Source organism: Nicotiana sylvestris, chromosome 8, assembly GCF_000393655.2.
Source record: "Nicotiana sylvestris chromosome 8, ASM39365v2, whole genome shotgun sequence".
In the NCBI taxonomy this organism is placed as follows: Eukaryota; Viridiplantae; Streptophyta; class Magnoliopsida; order Solanales; family Solanaceae; genus Nicotiana; species Nicotiana sylvestris.
Window position 1 is genome coordinate 190,576,623 of NC_091064.1, and position 16,348 is coordinate 190,592,970.

The following is a 16,348-nucleotide window of genomic DNA, read 5'->3' on the forward strand; positions in this document are numbered from 1 at the left end:
AACAACTCTCTCCTTTTATTAAAACGGTCTAGAAAGCATGCCTATAGAATCTCAAATCACTCGTTTTAAAACTGTCACTGTTTTGCTATACCCCTAATCAGTAATAGGCATAAATGTTTATAGGATCTCACCAAACACACTTAGGCAAGCCTTAGGTGACAACAATAAAAATTGAATCCACCTTTGTTAATTAGTAACCGCTACAACCAGCAGGCATGCCTGATTCGGACTTCTTATATGAGTTATGTAATAAACTGGTCTGCCTCAACAATTAGAACTCTCCTTGCCTTAGTACTTTAAATTCAGACCTTGATTGTGTTTAAGTCATGTTATTTATGTGCTTTGCTTGAGGAGGTATACATGAGCCTCTTAGTTATGTACATGTTTCCCCTAATGTGCAGTCCTATGTGTTTTTGTATGTTGCCTTAGCTTTTTCACTTTTTGAAACCTAAAAGTCAGCCTAATATCCCTCCTCGTTAGGAATAGTAATCCTAAGTTCCTCCAGGACTGATAGGAATGGGACGGGTAATAGCATGCAATAGTGGTCGAGACTAATCCGTGCTTTAATACCTCAATAGGGTGGGAAGGGTAGATATGGATATGATGACCGGTGCACTAATACCACGTGTATCACCTCTTCTGAGGAGTGTCATACCGGGTATCGCATTGATGTGATCCATATTATAAATAAACCTAGGACCCCTTTTCTTTTCATTTGCAACTTCTTTTCAAAACTCGTCTTTTAATAATTGTTCTTTCAAACTCTTATGTGTTTAAACTGAAATCCCCTACTATTTAAGTCTATACTCGTCTATTTACTAAATTGCACAAATTCACAAAACACTGTCTGGCCGGGAACCACACTAGTGGATCCTGAGGGGTGCCTAACACCTTCCCCTAGGATAATTTCTAGCCCTTACCCTATCTCTGGTTATCAAACAAACTTAGAAGTGAACCTTATAGGTGTCCTAATGCACCTTAAATCATTAGGTGGTGACTCTTCAAATGTAAAAACTCAGTTCCCAAAAAGAATGAGTTGTCCCAAAAAATGTCATAAACCCATTTTTCGATGCAAAAAGGGAAAAAAGGGGTACGACAGCATGGCGACTCTGCTGGGGATATTAGGCTTTTACCAGATCCGATTGTTCTTGTGAATTTGTACCCTCCCTTATGTGCAATTACTTGTTTAAATTCCTTTAAGCATTTAATTTCTTTTCAAAAGCAAAACTGACTTATCTTCTTCGTTTCTTTCATTTATTACTGCTTTAAATTATGAAACTGTTGTATTTATCGCTTTCTTAACGTGCAATACGTACCAACATGCTTTTAATTATTGCTTAATCGTACTCAACATCATACTCCACTCGTGCCAAACAAATACCTTAGCAACGCTTATAATGAGTGGTTGCGCTCTTCCTATATTATTACCCCCTAACTTTCAAAAAACCATATTTGCGGTAAAACTAGTCAATCAGCGGTGCAGTCGACGGTTCCGTGCCTTCCCCCTTGAGTTGTCCGCTCAAGGGTACCATCTAAAACCGCATAGAAACCTTACTCTGTTTAAATTGTGCATGCATCATGGTCAAACCTAGCCGGGTCAGTTATGTTGTCCACATAATAATCCTTTAAGATAGCCTTGTCCTAAGTCCACTGGGTTTCCTAAACCCAAACGGACATCACCACATTCTGTGCATTTATTTGGAGAACTAAATGCTTCATGTTAATTGTTGGTATTAAATAGTCGAGTCTGGTGAGGGTAAGGGACTAACCTTATTTGTCTTGCATAAATATGAGGTACGAAGTCCCTAGATTCAGCATAGTCACCAACATCCACCCAAGACTGCTAAGCTGGTGAAAAGATCTTCACTCTAGTGATCAAACTCTTGTCCGAAAATATTTGGGAAATCTACCTTCCCTCCTGGAAATCCAACCCAATAACAAGATCATAGAAGCTGCTACACTGTTTTGGGATTGTGAAAGGGTTGTGTTCCGCTTTGGGGACATTGAAATGACACCCTTGCTAGAGGAGATGGGAGGATTGGCCGATCTAGTATGGGAAACTCCGGGTCTATTGATACCTGAGAACCGCAAAGGCACGGGTTTCCTCAAAATGATGGGTTTAAAGAAGAATCCAGAATTGACATGTCTGAAGGAAACCTACATCCCTTTTGACTATTTGTATGAAAGGTACGGTCACAGTAAATCCTACCGTACCTACCCTAACGAGTTTGCCATCACATCCTTGGGGCACATCCATCGAAGGGTCTTCGTATTCATGTTTTATTTTCTGGGGTTGATCATGTTTCTAATGAAGAAAGCAAGAATCCACACCAGACTGGTTATGGTAACTAAGACCCTAATGGAGGGGATTGGTGGGCAACCATTCAGAATCGTGCCCATGATCATTGCAGATATATATCGAACCTTGGAGAAGTGTCAACAAGGAGCAAAACACTTTGAAGGCTGCAATTTATTACTTCAACTCTGGCTCATGGAGCATCTACAAAGGGGTGAATACTGACAAGAGATTCAGCGAAGGGACTGGGATGATCACATCGCTTTCCATCACCTGAAGCAAATAAATTACATGCCCAATATGTTCGCTCAGCCAGAAGATGCCAAAGGATGGGTAGAGCTATTCGATAATCTAATCGAAGAACAGGTTCAATGGATGTTTGAGTAGTTTCCGACCGAGGAATTCATCGCCCGATCCAGAGATGCATCTTTTCTGATACTGATTGGTCTGAGGGGAACATATCCTTACGTCCCTCTCCAAGTCATGAGACAAGCTGGTAGGAAGCAAATTATACCCAGGGTCGACAAGATAAGTCATTTCCGGGCTGACTTCCAGAATGACGATAGTCCTTACAAGTGTCAAGCTCAGCATATGTGGCATTGCAAGATCATAATAGGGAGAGATACCATCGAGCCAGACAGGTATCATGCTGGTTGCGCTCCTTTCTACTCAGGTTGGTTGGAAGACAATCATGATGGTCTGGGCCAGCCAGGGTTTGCTCGAGGCCACAGGATTATAGACAAAAGGGCGGAGGCACAAGTCAAATACAACCAGCTGTGCAAAAGGATCCGGGAGTACGAAAGAGAACACCTCAAGATACAAGAGTCCAACCATAAGCTAATTGAGGAATGGAAGGACATGGTTGTCAGTGCCAACAAGCGACTAGGATACTTGGAGCGAGGCATAGTGGAGTTGGAGAGAAAGTTTCTCAAGAGGGTCGAAGACTGCCAAAATGTTGAAGGAACCGAAGGCGGACATCTCACCAGGGCCTACCTATTGCTGGGACTTTGCGAGTTGGGAAAGTTGTTTGACGGAGCTAAGGATGCCAAATCTGGGGAAGGTCCTTCTAGGACCAAATAGATAGGAGTTTTTCTTTTCGCTTTATAAAATGTAATAAGGCCAATAGCCATTAGTGATTTTCATTTCCTGTTTATTTAGTGTCAATTTGGGATTCGTCTATTTTTATCAATAAAATAAGGCATTTAGCATCCTAAGGTCTCCAAATCAATTTGTCGCTAGGCCTACCTCGAGCACAAGAGGTCCCCAAATTAGGACACGATTTACATTCCTGCACTATGTGTTTAAATATTGCAATACTTCCTATAATCCTCACTAACTTGATTATCTTTTGTTTTTATTTTTGTTTTTATTATTACCCTCCTCAAAGGTTAGTTCGTGCACTCTGGCAACATTATCCTATTCAACGAGATCCAGGGGCCCTCCACCCACTCCTCCTCTTAGTCCCGTCAAAAACAAGAACAAAGGCAAAATGGAAAATTTGAACAACGCCAGAAAGGAGAATTCAACTGAACGGGTAGAGGCCGCCAATGGCCATGGTACTCAGGTTCCTAAGGAGAATGTATCCCAACTTGAACAAAAGCTGTTGAAATTTCAAGAAGAGCTCGATCAGGTTCAGAATCTGGCAAGCCTGTCATTTTCCCTCAGCACCCCAGATATCACCTTTCCCAATACTCAAAACCCCACACCACCTCAAAACATCCCGAAGCAACAGAATCAGCCCGCTCCTCACACTATTCAACCAAAGACCTAATGCAACACCTGTCATACCCTAAATAACACTCCGCTACTCATCCCATAATTCCACAACTCCACAAATGACCACTTTCACACCCACCATGACACCCCCATCTACGTGGAAACCATGCCACACTCCACCCAACCTATCTCAAGCACACCCGAGTACGATGATAAAGACTTGCTCATAAGGAACCTGGCGGAGGAACTTAAGAAATTAACTAGCCGAATTCAAGGCGTTGAAGGAAGTAAGGGAATTGAGAGGCTGAACTATGAAGATCTTTGCATACAACCCGATGTCGAACTACCCGAGGGGTACAAACCTCCGAAGTTCGAAATGATTGATGGTACAAACGATCCAAGGGTCCAGTTAAGGACGTATTATGACAAGTTGGTTGGAGTAGGAAAAGACGAGAGAATCCGCATGAAGCTGTTCATGAGGAGTCTAAAAGGAGATGCGATGTCCTGGTACATCAGCCAAGATCCAAAAAAATGGTCAAGCTGGGTAGGCATGGCGTCCGACTTTATGGACAGGTTCAGGTTTAACACAGAGAATGCGCCGGATGTGTTCTATATTCAGAATCTAAAGAAGAAGCCTATAGAAACGTTTTGTGAGTATGCTACTCGCTGGAGGTCTGAAGCTGCTAAGGTCAAACCTGCCTTAGAGGAGGAACAGATGAACAAATTCTTTGTCTGGGCTCAGGACCCGCAGTATTATGAAAGACTGATGATGATTGAGAATCATAAATTTTCTGACATTATCAAACTGGGTGAAAGAATTGAAGAGGGTATCAAAAGCGGTATGGTTACAAACTTCGAGGCCTTGCAGGCTACAAATAAGGCCTTGCAGTCTGGTGGTGTGTCCAAGAAAAGGGACGTAGGGGTCGTAATGGCTGCACAAAGGACTAAATCCCCCTTCAAATACCAAACTTACCCAACACCTCCACTCATATATCAGCCAACTCCGAACTACCAAGCACCCTTACCCTCTTACCAAGCTCCACCACACCTTATCAATCACCTCCACCTCTTACATATCAGCCTACTTCGCCCAGATATTCCCAACTCGCACATGTCTACCAAACTTACAATGCTCAACCATCCCACTATCATTCACCTCCCGCCTGTCAAAACTTCCCTAGACCCCGACCTAATTTCCATCGCATACATCCAAAACAATATACAGCCATCGCCGAACCTATTGACCAGTTGTACGAGAGACTGAAAGCTGCTAGTTGTGTCACCCCCATCCCTGCTGCAACCCCTGAGAACCCTTCTCAGTAGGTTAACCCAAATAAATCCTATGCATACCACTCTGGCATGAAAGGGCACACCATCGATGAATGTCGTTCCTTGAAAGATAAGATCCAGACTTTAATTGATAACAAGATTATTTTAGCAAAGGAATCTGCCCCAAATGTCCGCAACAACCCTCTACCATACCATAAGGGTGGAGGCATCCACATGATTGAAATAGAAGACGATTAGGATCCCGAGGGGTCAATCGGGTTGATTGCAGAAGGTGATGACCCAAAGAAGCCAATAGTTACTCTTAATCCAATCATATCCAGATTCAACCATCTGGGGACGCTGAAGTAAATATGTCTGTGCCACTTGAATTTGAAGCGACATCGTCTACAAAGATACCAGCACCAATTGAGGTCGAATTCGTAAATACATCCATACCATATGAAGTTGCAGTTTTGCCACCCAAGGCACATGCTCCATTCGGAGTAAGGATAGCCACGCCGATCCCAGTTGCAATGTCGACCATGAAACCATTCCATACAAAGGCTGTACCCTGGGACTATACAAGAAGGAAGGGCAAGGTTAGGTTTGAAGAAACTGTTGCCGCACAGGGTATGATGAGAACTGGTAGAGTTTATACCCCGGAACATCTAGCTGAGTCAAGCAAGCAGGCCTCCAATCGGCCACCCATTATTGAGACAGGTCCAGATGATCTTTGGAGAAATATACATGCCAAGGAATACTCGATCATTGACTAGTTTAACAAAACACCGGCGCAAATCTCCATTCTTGCTTTGCTATAAAATTCCGAGGCACACAAGAACGCTCTGCTGAAGGTGCTGAGTGAAGCATACGTACCAAGCAACATCATTGGCAAAGAAATGGCTAACATGGTAGGACAAGTGTTGGAGAGCCATAAGATCACTTTTCATGAGGACGAGCTGCCACTTGAGGGGCTGGGGCACAACAAGGCACTGCACATCACCGTGCAACGTGAGGACTACTTTATCACCAGAATCCTGATCGATGGAGGGTCCAGCCTCAACATCTATCCACTGGTGACACTCAAGAAGTTGGGTAAAGGACTATACGAGATAAAGGACGGAGCTATCAATGTGAAAGCTATCGATGGTTCTCAAAGGTCCACCATTAGTGAGATCATTCTATGCTTACAAATGGGACCAACATGGTTCGACATCGATTTCCAGGTGATAGACGTGCCAGCATCTTACAAATTGCTGCTGGGACGGCCATGGATTCATGCTGTTGGGGCCTTAGCATCAACATGACATCAGGCAGTAAAATTCAAATGGAATCACCAAGAGGTGTCATTCACGGCGACAGTAGCAACCCTATATACAGTCGCTAGACCATTCCGGCAATCGAAGGAAGAAGGAAGCTAGGTGGAGAGACTTACTATCACATCGAACGGGTAAATGTTATTGACAAGGACAAATGGTGGGATAACAAAATCGAGAGTATACTGAATTGGAGTGGGCACAAACCTGGCAAGGGGCTCGGCAAGAACCTCCAAGGAATCTCTAAGCCCATAAAACTCAAGAAGCATAGCACTACTTTCGGTCTGGGATATGATTACACCTGGAAGGAGTTCAATAACTGGTCACCACTATGGCGCGGTCCTTACTCTCCACTGGAGCAGCCAATACTGCATTTGGAGCAGACTTTCCAATAGGCCAACATTGTTTATGGGTCAGACGAAGAAGAAGCACTGGCAGCGGTGAAGAACTTGTTCCTAGAAGATAATGACATAGACTGTTGTGTTGTTCTCGAGGAGGAGGGGGAGGAAGGACCTTCCATACAGGTTATAAGCAGGGGCCACGCCTCAATAACTGGACCATCAGGACAACCAGAGCCCGGCGAGCCTCGGGGTAGCAATGCTAAAACAAGCATCATGCACTATTTTATTTACTAAATGATTTTCTTCTCGCATTTTAATTCCCGCAATAAGATCTTCAGTATTCAAAACAGTTATGCCATTTATCAAAGCATTTTGACTTTCTTATGAATCAACCATTATTGTTTTTCTCTCATTAATTTACTTATACAGCATTATTATTACTTATCTTGATGAACCAATGACTGTGACATGCAACGAGACAACACAACAAACGGACATTGATTCAGAGGAAGATGACATACCAGATGAGATTGTCAAAGAAGTTGAAAACTTTGAGAACAGACCTAAGTCCAACCTGGACGAGACAGAAATTGTTAGCCTGGGAGATACAGAAAATGTCAAAGAAACACGAATCAGCGTTCACTTATCGCCATCAGAAAAGAAGGAATACACAGAATTTCTAAGGGAATATGAGGACATATTCGCCTGGTCATATGATGACATGACTGGTCTGAGTACGTCTATTGTGGCTCACAAACTACCAACCGATCCAACATGCCCGCCGGTAAAGCAAAAGCTCAGAAAGTTCAAGCCTGATATGAGTTTGAAAATCAAGGAAGAAGTCACTAAGCAAGCCAAAGCTAAGGTTCTCAGGGTAGTAGAATACCCGACATGGTTAGCCAACATCGTGTCGGTACCAAAGAAGGACGGGAAGGTCCGAGTCTGTGTCGACTACCGGGATCTCAACCGGGCTAGTCCAAAAGATGACTTCCCTTTGCCGAACATACATATCCTGATTGACAATTGTGTCAAGCATGAACTACAGTCATTTATAGATTGTTTCGCTGGTTATCACCAGATTTGGATGGATGAAGAAGATGCTGAGAAAACGGCTTTCATTACGTCATGAGGAATGTACTGTTACAAGATGATGTCGTTCAAACTAAAGAATACAGGGGCCACCTACATAAGGGCTATGACCACCATTTTCCATGATATGATACACAAGGAGATAGAGGTATATGTGGATGATGTTATCGTCAAGTCCAAGAATGCCACTGATCACATGGAAGATTTGAGGAAGTTCTTCAACAGATTGTGAAGGTACAACCTGAAACTGAATTCTGTGAAGTGCGCATATGGGGTTCCTGCTGGAAAATTGCTGGGGTTTATTGTGAGTCGCCGAGGAATAGAATTGGATCCATCGAAAGTTAAAGCTATTCAAGAATTGCCACCGCCAAGGAACAAGAAGGACGTGATGAGTTTTTTAGGAAGACTTAACTACATCAGCCGGTTCATAGCATAGTCTACAGTTATCTGTGAGCCAATCTTTAAGATGTTGAAGAAGGATGCCGCCACCAAATGGACTGATGACTACCAAAAAGCCTTCAATAGAATCAAGGAGTACTTGTCAACTCCACCAGTCTTGGTCCCGCCCGAGCCAAGTAGACCCTTATTACTCTACCTTGCAGTATTGGATGGGGCTTTTGGTTTTGTCCTAGGGCAGCATGATGAAGCGGAGAGGAAAGAGCAGGCCATCTATTATCTCAGTAAGAAGTTCACCCTGTACGAGGCCCGGTATTCTCTGTTAGAGCACACTTGTTGTGCTTTGACTTGGGTAGCTCAGAAGCTGAGGCATTATTTTTGTGCCTATACTACATATCTTATATCAAGGATGGATCCTTTGACGTACATCTTTCAGAAGCCCATGCCCACTAGCAAGCTATCCAAATGGTAAATCCTGTTGAGTGAGTTTGACATTGTGTACGTGACTCAGAAAGCAATCAAGGGACATGCACTAGCAGATCACCTTGCTGAAAATCCCGTGGATGGAGAATACGAACCTCTGAGAACGTATTTTCCTGACGAAGAGGTATCATTCATAGGGGAAGACATTGCAGAATCCTATGATGGCTGGAGAATGTTTTTTGATGGAGCGGCAAACTTCAAAGGAGTTGGCATAGGAGCAGTCCTAGTATCATAAATGGGTCAGCATTATCCGGTGTCCGCCAAACTCAGGTTCCTATGCACCAACAATATGGCCGAGTATGAAGCCTGCATCTTAGGGCTTAAGATGGCCATTGACATGAACGTTCAAGAGTTGCTAGTGATTGGAAACTCAGACCTACTCATACATCAGGTGCATGAAGTATGGCAACCAAGAACTCCAAGATACTCCCGTATTTGCATCATGTACAGGAATTGAGAAAGAGGTTCACGAGGATGGAGTTCCAGCATGTTTTCAGGGTCCAGAATGAGTTCGTCGATGCATTGGCTACCCTGTCATCTATAATACAGCATCCAGACAAGAATTTCATTGATCCCATTCCAGTAAAGATCCATGATCATCCAGCTTATTGTGCCCATGTTGAAGAAGAAGTAGACGGAAAGCCTTGGTTTCAGGATATCCAGGAGTATTTGGCAAAAAGAGAGTACCCAGAGCTTGCAAGTCCTACTTAGAAACGCACACTTCGGAGATTGTCCAACAATTTCTTTCATAGCGGAGGAATCTTGTATAGGAGGACTCCTGATTTGGGACTATTAAGGTGTGTCAACGTAAAGGAAGCATCCAGGCTACTAGAGGAAATTCATGATGGGACCTGCCGCCCACATATGAACGGTTTTGTCTTGGCAAAAAAGATACTCCGAGCAGGTTACTTTTGGATGACCATGAAAACGGACTGCATCCAGTATGTCCAAAAATGCCACCACTGTCAGATATATGCAGACATGATAAAGGTACCTTCAAATGATCTTAATGCAACAAGCTCACCATGGTCGTTCGTCGCCTGGGGAATAGATGTTATTGGACCAATCGAGCCTGCCGCTTCCAACGGGCACACGTTTATCCTAGTAGCAAGTTTCACCAAATGGGTCGAAGCAGCATCTTATAGAGCAGTAACTAAGAAAGTCGTGGCAGACTTTGTCCGCGACCGCATTATTTGTCGATTCAGGATTCCCGAGTTGATCATTACTGATAATGGCTCCAACCTAAATAGTGACTTGATGGGAGCTATGTGTGAAAATTTCAAGATCAGACACAAGAATTCCACAGCCTACTGGCCTCAAATTAATGGAGCTGTAGACGCCGCCAACAAGAATATCAAGAAGATATTAAGGAAAATGATAGAAAAGCATAAACAGTGGCATGAAAAGTTATCATTTGCTCTATTGGGGTACCACACCATAGTCCGCACATCAACCGGGGCAACCCCCTATATGCTGGTCTACGGTATAAAGGTTGTCATTCCTGCTGAGGTAGAAATTCCTTCCCTAAGGATCTTACAAGAAACTAAGCTCGATGACGCAGAGTGGGTAAAAAGTTGTTATGAGCAACTAGCCCTTATCAACGGAAAGAGAATGAATGCAGTCTGCCATGGTCAACTCTATCAGAACAGAATGTCCAGAGCCTTCAACAAAAGAGTCAAGCCGAGATAGTTCACACCGGGGTAGCTGGTGTTAAAGAAAAAATTTCCGCATCAGGATGAAGCCAAAGGGAAATTCTCTCCCAACTGGCAGGGTCCATACATGGTTCACTGGGTTCTGACAGGAGGAGCCCTCATACTTGCGGAAATGGAGGGAGAAGTATGGACAAAGCCGATTAATTCTGATGCAGTCAAGCGTTACTATGTGTAATTTTCATGCTTCCTTTATATGATGTAATTTGAACTATGCCTGACCTGATTCTCGTTTAAGAGGGGATACGCAGGCAGCCCTATGGGTTCGGTCACAATTCAATAAAATTTCATTTCCCCCCGTATTTGGAAACTGGGGCCCGAAGTAATTTCACCCAATCGTCGTAAGCAATAGCCAGAAGCATCAACCCATTAAACTGGGGCAAAATTTTGAGGAGAACCCTCAAAATTCCGTAGCAAGAGAGGTTGCAATGTCCCAAACCACGTCACAATCGTCGGTTCATCTAAAATAAAATTATTATTATGTCATATTTTTTACAAAATCATGTATATTACTAAAATTACTTTGTTTAGCAATGCTACCCCAATGATACGTACAATATCACCAGATCATAGCCGAGCAGGTTAAGCAAAGCCAGCGGGGATACGAACTAACCTCCCCTTTACAAAATGCATGATTTTTTCTTTGGATGCAGGCACTTGGATTGCGAAATCATCAAACATACTATACACCCGTGGGACAAACATTATTCAGGAATACAACTCTCGGAACCGTTTCTACTTACCAACATTTGCTATCCACACATACCGGTGATATTCCGTATGTCACAATGTCCCCGGCAATCACAATGTCGCAATCTACTATCAGCTAAAAAAGCTCTACAACCATCTGCAATTTTATTTCTTGCATAAGACTACCATTCTGCCTTCCGAGACTAAACCTTGTCTCTATCTATATTTATGCATTGCATAAGGCTACCGTTCTGCCTTCCGACACTAAATGTTGTCTCCATCTGCATTTCAGCATTGCATAAGGCTACCATTCTGCCTTCCGAGACTAAATGCTATCTCCACCTGCATTTTTGCATTGCATAAGGCTGCGATTCTGCCTTCCGAGATTAAACGATGTCTCCATCTACATTTCTACATTTCATAAGACTATCATTCTGCCTTCCGATACTAAACGATGTCTCCATCTACATTTCTGCATTGCATAAGGCTACCATTCTGCCCTCAGAGACTAAAAGTTGTCTCCATCTGCATTTCTGCATTGCATAAGGCTACCATTCTACCTTCCGAGACTAAACGTTGTCTCTATCTGTATTTCTGCATGTCATAAGTCTACCATTTTGCCTTTCGAGGTTAAGCTCTACCTCAATCTGCATCTGCATGGCTGAAAGATCGCCTCATACTGCATCCCATGGGCTGAAAGATCTCCTCATACTGCATTTCATGGGCTGAAAGATCGCCTCATACTGCACCACATGGGCTGAAAGATTGCCAAATTATCCAAAGGCATCATCGTTCGGATGCACCATCTTCATAGCCCGAGAACACCATGTCATGGCCTGAGGATCCCTTTCAATCTTTTACATATCATTATTCAAAGGCATCATGGTTCAGAGGCACCATCCTCATAGCCCGAGAGCATCATTTCATGGACTATGAATCCTTTATCATATGCTTCATGGCCCAGGACATCATGGTCTAAGGACGTCACCCTAACCGTCCAAAGACAACATTCATGGTCCGACGGAAATTTGCATCATGTCTAAATTTATGCACAAAATACGCTTGTATTGTTTCATTGCAGGTAAACCGACGAGCAATGGCCATCCCGATAGGATCAAGCCCACTCCAGTTCCCGCAGCCATATCAAGCCTTAACCATTCTCACAAGCCGCCCACTCGCCCCGTCCTGGATATTACGTCCGTTCTTGGAAAGTCTCCATCGGCATACTCTGCCGACAGATCCTGAACTACATATGGCCTAATTCCTGTAAAACCAGGGATATGTAGGCAGCTCAGAAGCCAGGGTATGGCCTAACTTCTTCGAACCATTTCGTTCGGTCAAAATTGGCCATCATATCTTTACCCGACAACTCTTTCATCCTTCCCGGGTAAAGAGGGACAGCTGCTGATAACCAATTTTTCTCCTATTTGTTTTTCAATATGCAAAATACCTTCAAAATAGCATATGTATACATATCTAAGTATGTCCAAGTGTTTCATTATTTTTCCTCAATTTTTTAATGGTTTTAAATCAGTTTATTTCTCTATAAAACCCAATAATTATTTCCAAAATTATCATTTTTGGATTCACTTGTTGGACTTTTATATTTATGCTAAAATATAGCTAAGGAAATTTTTGCAAATTTATTTAGTATTTTTTTAAAGCTAAATCCTCTTTTAGGATTTAATTGCGTTTATATTCATGAAAATTAAGTGCAGTATTTTTAAATTTATAATTATATGTCATAAATTATTTAGTACTTTTATTTTATTTCCAAAAATTAATTTACTTTTTTTTTATAATTTTAAAAAGGGAAAATGGCTATTTAAATGATAGCCCGATTTCATTTCAATTATAGCCTAATTTGGCCCCAATCTGAACCCAATTTTTCCAGGCCCATTTACATGACCCAACCCGGATCCCCACCTACCATTTAATCCCATTCATTGATCATTTAGATAAATGGCCACCGGCTTCCCTTTAATTTTTTAACTCCAAACGACCCCTTACCCTACTTCATTATTCACCTACCGCCGCCTTTGAATCCCTCTTCTCTCTCAACTCTCTCTGAAACTCTTACAAACCCTAGCCACCGCCATCAAACTACACCCTAATCCACCCTAAACCCTGCCTAATCCATGGCCTCCCATGGCCATTGGAGACGTGCAGTGGCCTCCTATCGCTCTTGGGTGTTTGTTCATGTGGTTTCATGGCCAGAACTTGAGGGAATCTGGTCTAGTCCTTGTTCGATTTCAGTTCGCGACTTTTCTCCGGTCATCCTTGACTTTCTCCGGCAAGTCATGGCCGTTTGAGTCAGATCCTTGACTCTCATGATTAGATCGGTAACTTTCAGGGCCTTTCTCACCTTTTTGGGGGTTTTCGAAACCCTAATCTTTAAGATCTTTCAACTTTCTCTCAGATCTGCTTTCGATATGTACTTACTATGACTTTCTTAAGAGTTTCTCGAAGGTTCTTTAAATTTGCTTTCAAAACGACTCTTCATTTTTTCGATTAGGGTTTTCCTTTAAGTTATTTCAAAGAATACCTTCTCTGATTTTAACGTGTTTGTGATTTTGCTATGTTTTGCTCATGTTGTTCTTCTATCTGAGTAAGCATGTTGAAAACCCTAATTTCTTTTGGGTCTCATTCGAGTTCTGAACCTGTTTATTAGATGAGTACTTGTTTGGTTAAGTTTTTGTTTGACTTATTTGTATATCATCTTTTTAAAACTCAATTATTGTTGAAAACCCTAGGTCTTCTTGGTCTGAAACTGTTTGTTTGAGTATGCACTTGATTCGATTAAAGTTCTTTGTTTCTAACTCCCTCTTCTTTATGTGACTTATCTGATTCCGAGTTTTACTTTTAAACTCGACTTGAAACCCTAACTTTTCAAAAGGTTTCCTTACATGTTACTGTGAGACCTTTACTTGTTTGACCCTCTTCTTCACTTTGGCTATATATGTGAGTCCTGACTATTTACTAAACCTTATGCTTATTTCTGCTACTATTGTATGTTGTTTCTTTTGCCAATGGGCTTGGCCTCGCATGTCTGATGTCTCTGTTCACTCTGTGTATATACTGAAGTGCAGAAGCATCATTCTTCCTTGATTGATCTTGATCTTGTGACTGATTTAAAAGCTTTTCTTTTATGAACCCTAATTTCACTCGCTTGTTTATAATTGATTGATTCTTTTCCCTTTACTGTAATATTTACCTTGTTGAATCCTTTCCAAAAATAAGCATATTTTCGTACTCAGACTTGATTGTTCATTGCATGCTTTTACTACCCCTATATGGCAATAATCAATCTACTCCCAAACTAATTTCTTTCCTTATTTGAACCTGTTACTACCCGTTAAACAGTGATTCCTTAATTAAAGGGAATCACTTGTATAATTGATTTTGACTGTTGATTGTTTCTATATTTGTATTAAACTTTACTTATTACCTTATTTTTCACTCGTTTTCAGAAGCTATAAATACCCTGCATCCTTTTTCAAACATACGAACCATCTGAGTTCAGAACACACGCTTCACTCAAAAAAACTCTTTTTTCTCTATTACTACTTGTGTTACTGCTTTGTCTAGCCGGCTGAAAGCCAAGGCTAGGCTATAGAAACTTGTTTACTTTTACTTTCTGCATTTTCTTCTTACTGGTATGTCCTAGTTAATCTTCCAGCATCAACAACAACATGTTTCTTTACTATTTCCTTCACTCTTGCATGTTTCCTGCTTATGTTTAATCAAGTTTTGTTACTAAGCATGTTGTAAATTAATGTGTTCCCTTATGTATATATACTCTGTCAGTCACTCGATTATGTGATTTGCTGACTTATGAATCCCAAACCCTATATCCCCTTATGTATTTGTGTTTGTTGGCTGGTTTGGGGGCATGCCAGCATCATCTATTAATGTGCATGCCCAAACCTGACCCCTCCTAGGGTCATATGCTCCATGTAATGTATTCCCAAACTCCTGACCCCTTTGTGAAACTGTTGATCATGTGTACTTTAAAAGTTTTACTACTACTGTTTTCAAATTTCTCTTATCCCTTACTATTCTCAACCCAGTTTTAAATAAATCTCTGTTTCTGCACTTCCACTATACTCTTAGACTTAGGTTCTGCCCCTCTTGTGTGTGCCTTTCCTAGGGACCCATGAGCTCCCTCTGAACTTCGACACATAAGGGCTAGCCCTTCCACACTGCACTCATCTCTACCTGGTTATGCAAACCTGGGTGTAAGCACTGCCCGGGGTCCCTTGAGACCCTTAGGGAACTTTAACACACCCAGGTCTGAGAAAGGCTTTGAAACAAATGGCATTTGTGGTGGTTTATTCCATAACTCAGAGAGAAATCAAGAATTAGGCTTCCTCTGGTTGTAACTTCTTCTTTTACACTTTTCTAATGCAATTCATTGTTTGGTCTGTAATAATTTGTAATAAACATCAGGGTTGGCTAGTGAAAAAGGGATGGGTAATTATGCATGTTTAGATATTAGAAGAGTAGAAAACATGCCTATAGGAACTGTTTTAAATTCTGCATGTTTAACTCTGCATTTAGATAACATGTCTATAGGACCTGTTTAAAATTTTGCTTATTTAACTCTGTATTTAGATAACTTGTTTATAGGACTTATTTTAAATTCTGCATGTTTTATTACCACACTTAGACACCATGTTATAGGATCTAAACGGCTATAATCAAACATCATGTCCATAAGGTTAAAATCAGTATTTTTATAGAAATCATGCCTATAGGAATTTCAAGTAAATCATGCCTGCTTCATTTCACGTTCAACTAGATATCATGTCTATAGGAATTAGAAATTAGCAATAATAGATATCACGCCTATAGGATCTGAAACCAGTCTAGTTAAAAAATTAGTTTAATTCGTACTGTTCTGAACTAGTTTTTAAACAACTCTATCCTTTTATTAACACGGTCTAGAAAGCATGCCTATAGAATCTCAAATCGCTCGTTTTAAAACTGTCATTGTTTTGCTATACCCCTAATCAGTAATAGGCATCAATGTTTATAGGATCT